The sequence below is a fragment of the Dasypus novemcinctus genome, chromosome 12 (genome assembly GCF_030445035.2).
Source record: "Dasypus novemcinctus isolate mDasNov1 chromosome 12, mDasNov1.1.hap2, whole genome shotgun sequence".
Classification (NCBI taxonomy): Eukaryota; Metazoa; Chordata; class Mammalia; order Cingulata; family Dasypodidae; genus Dasypus; species Dasypus novemcinctus.
In genome coordinates, this window is record NC_080684.1 from 31,275,177 (window position 1) to 31,279,566 (window position 4,390).

The 4,390-nt window shown below is 43.0% G+C and overlaps 1 pseudogene; it reads left to right on the forward strand.

Moving 5' to 3' along the window:
* Nucleotides 1-2,750: 2,750 nt before the first annotated feature.
* Nucleotides 2,751-4,113, forward strand: LOC101423459 (non-POU domain-containing octamer-binding protein pseudogene; annotated as a pseudogene).
* Nucleotides 4,114-4,390: the final 277 nt, after the last annotated feature.

The following is a 4,390-nucleotide window of genomic DNA, read 5'->3' on the forward strand; positions in this document are numbered from 1 at the left end:
TCCATGTGGATTCTAAACCCCCTGTTAACATAGATGTGGAATGGACACAACCAAGCCAAGGTCCACAGGAAGGAGGAATACAGTAAGGATCAGAGTGGACTTAATGATATTCTATTCATGAACTATTGTGGTTAATATTTGAGAAAATGTGGCATTGATGTGGAAAAAGTGGCCATGGTGGCTGCTGGGTGCGGGGAAGGGGAGGAAGAGAAGAGATGTGGAGGAATTCTCGGGACTTGGAGTTGTCCTGGGTGGTGCCCCAGGGACAATTGCCAGACATTGTATGTCCTCCCATCGCCCACTGGATGGAATATGGGTAAGTGTGGGCTATGGTGTGGAACACGGGACATGGGGTGCAATGATGCCCGGAGATGTACTCACCAGATGCAATGGATGTGACATGATGATGGGGGAGAGTGTTATTGGGGGGGAGAATGGTGGGGCGGGGGTGGTGGGGGCTAATGGGGACTCATATTTTTTTAATGTAATATCTTTTTAAAAAATGAATTAATTGAGTAGAATTGGGGGGAAAAAAAAGTGACCAAATTTTATAGTGAGATCGCTGTTTGAGACCTGTCCTTTCTCTACCTCCCTTCCCAACCGCACACAGAATGAATCATGTGCCCCTTATGTTGGGGTGACCATTGATTTACTCTCCTGCCTCCTTTTAAATAAAGGAAAGAAAAGAATGTTACATTTTTGCCACTTATTTAGCCATCTGAAACATCTCAGCACCTTTTCTTTCCCAAGTCTGAATCTGCTGTCTGTAAAAGTGCCACTTCATGCTTTGTGTCAGTCAGTGCTGGAGAAGTCTTAAATAGCTTATGTACAAAACTTTAAAAAATTTTATATTATTTTGAGACTTTGCTTCTTTGAGGTTGAGAAGTAGTGGCCACCTCATCTTGCAGTGACTGCTTTCTACAGTCTATGCTGGCAGTGTGCTGATCTTTTACAATTCCTTTCCCCACCCAGTTCCCCCTTTTTGGTGCATTTTTGGGGGTTCTGTTAGGTGTGCATCCTGCAATGTTTGGTATAATATGTATTCTCCTTTGGCAGGGCTCTTTTGGGGACCTATTGGGAGAAAGAGAAACCAATAATGCAACTGTTTTGATACTGAAAATTGACAAATTTCTTTTTCAAATAAAGACCCAGTCCCTGCCCTCAAAAAAAAAGTGACAGAGTTGGAAAACCGCTCTAAATTAAGAGAGCTAGGAAGAGAGTTAAATGTGATGAATGTTCTTTGACTGAATAGTAATTTGAACAGACCACCTATAAAGCACTTTGGCAGTGAGAGGGAGATAGGAGGTATTTTACTATGAAAAGACTATTAAGTGATATAATGAAATAATGCGTTATCTGTTTATGTATATAATGTTTTGGTTATATAATGAGAACACCCTAATTTTTTGGAGATGTATGTTGAAGTATTTAAAGATGAAGTGTGGCTACAGTTGTGTTTCTCACTAAAATGATTCAGTGTCTATGATAAAAATATGTCAGAAATACTCATTATTGAATCCAGATGTTGGGTATATAGATGCACATTTTACTATTTTTTCTGTAGAATTTATTATTTTCTCTCTCAAAAATTTTACAATAAAGAACATGTTTTTTGACAAGTTCTTCCTTCGGAATAATGAATTCATACCTGGAGCTATTGCAGCCAGTGTATTGTTTTGTTTTGATTTTAAAGATTTTATTTATTTCACTCTCCCCCCCAACCTGTCCCCGCCCCCACCCCCATTGTCTGCTCTCTGTGTCCATTCACTGTGTGTTCTTCTGTGTCTGCTTGTATTCTCTTTAGGAGGCTCCAGGAACCAATCCTGGGACCTTCCCGAGTGGGAGAGAGGCAACTACTCTCTTGTTCCACCTTGGCTCCCTGTTTTGCTACGTCTTCTTATTTTCTCTCCTCTGTGTCTCTTGTTGCGTCGTCTTGCTGTGCCAGCTCTCCACGACGGCCAGCACTCCTGCGCAGGGCGGCTGTCCTGCACAGGGTGGCTGTCCTACATGGGGGGGACTTTCCCACACAGGTCCACATTCCTGTGTGGGCCGGCCCTCCACGTGGGCCAGCTTACCTTCATCAGAAGTCCCTGGGCATTGAACCCTGGACCTCCTGTATGGTAGACAGGAACCCAATTGGTTGAACTACATCCATTTCCGTAACTAGTATTGTTGAGCTGTTGAGAGTGACAGAGCAGAAGGTAGGGAGGGAATCATGCCACTGAATTAACCTACCCTGGAATCAGGTTATCTCCAGCAAACTAGTTCTATGAAGTCAGAGGTCTCTTCAGATTTAAGCCTCTTTTGACTGGATCTTTGATTACTTGCTGCTGAATGCTTTCTCACTGATTCAGCACATATGACTAAAAAAGAAAGAGGAAAAGGCATGATTTGAACATGTAGTCTAACAAAAATGAGGCTGCTTGGAAATCATTGAAGTGAAAACAAAGTAAAAATTGAATCAATTAATGAGGTTGCCAAATGGTTATATTCTACTGCTTTATGAGAGAAAGTAGCATTAGATTGGGGGAATACATATTAAGACCCAAAAAAATATATACACATATACATGTATACACATTTTAATTCAAACATACTCAAAACGGCATGCTGTTTTCTTTAATAAAAAAAAAAAATTAAAAACTAAGGTCACCACTACTCTGAGGAGAAAACAGTCCATAAAGAAGTCCAGGTTAGAGGGGACTGGAAGACACTTGATTGCCTTGTCCAATTGAAGATGAGGTACAAAAATGCAGAGTAATAAAACCATTAACCTGGAAAAGCAAAACCGTACTCCAAGGAAGCATCATCAGCATCACCACCTGCAGCAGCCATCACTACTTACCAATATCTGCAAATGGGCAACAGGTCAGCAATGAAAATGAAGGCTCAGCTATTGACCTGAAGAATTTTAGGAAATCAAAAGAGAAACCCTTCACTCAACGTAACCATCTATCTGCGGGCAATCTTCCTCCTGACATCACTAGGAGGAAATGAGGAAATTACTTGAAAATTTTGGGAAAGTAGGCAAGTCTTCATTTATAAGGATAAATGCTCTGTTTTTATCTGCTTGGAAACACAACACTAGCAGAGATTGCCAAAGTGGAGCTGGGCAAAGTACCACTCAGTGGAAAGCAGCCACAGGTGTGCTTTGTCTGCCATAGTGCATCCTTTATAGTATGTGTCCAGCGAACAGCTGGAGGAGGCCTTTTCTGTGTTTCATCTGGTGGAGAGGGCTGTGGTCATTCTGGATGATCAAGGAAGGCCCTCAGGAAAAGGTACTGTTGAGTTATCAGGGAAGAAGCTGCTCAAAAAGCTTGGGCAGATGCACTGAAGGCTTCTTCCTGCTAAGCACATTTCCTTGACCTGTGAATGTGGAGTCCGTGGATCCATTTGATGATGAAGAGGGACTTTCAGAGAAGCTGATTATAAAGAACTAGCAATTTCACTAGGAGTGACAGTACCTAGCCAGGTTTGCATGGCTTGGCTATTTTGAGTATGAGTAGGCCATGTGCTGTAATGCATTCAGCGAGATGGAGAAGGAGCAGCAGACTAAGTGGACTGTACCATCAAGGAAGCTCATGAGAAGCTGGAGATGGAGAAGGAGGCTGCTGGCCATGAGCACCAGGTCACGCTAATGAGGCAGTATTTGAAGAGGCACCCAGCAGAACTTCGGAGGACGGAGGAGCTTATCAGTCAAGAGATGCAAAAATGAAAGCACCTGGAGCAGGCAGGAGAAGGAGCACAGGTGCTGTAAGGAGGAGATGCGATGACAACAGGAGGAAATGATCTGACAACAGCAGGAAGGATTCAAGGGAACCTTCCCTAATGCAAGAGAGCAGGAGATATGGATGGGCCAGATAGCAATGGGAGGTGCTATGGGCATAAACAACAGAAGAACCATGCCCCCTGCTCCTGTGCCAGCTGATATCCCAGCTCTTCCAGGACCAGCCACTATGACATCAGATGGAACCTTGGGATTGACCTAACTAACTGAATGCTTTGACCAACCTGCTACAATGGAAGGATTGGGGCAATTAATGAACCCCTCCTACATTCAACCGTGCAGCTTCTGGAGCAGAATTTGTTCCAAACAAAGATCACCAATACTAATGAAGTTGCAGTGTATAGTTTCTCAAAACCCTTAAAAGAAGGACCCTTTTGGGACTAGCCAGAATTCTACCTCGGAGAACAGTGTTAGGGATTTCCTCCCACTAGTTAGGTTTTCCCTTCCTGTACTACTCTAGGGAGACCTAGGGCAAGGGAGAGAGGTTTTTATCATTTCAGTTCAGTACGATATATTATTTAGCAAATCAATTCTGAGTGGTGCATTCCTGAAGTCTCAACTATTCTTGATGTTGAAGGCTGGGGGGAACCATGGCAAAAATGG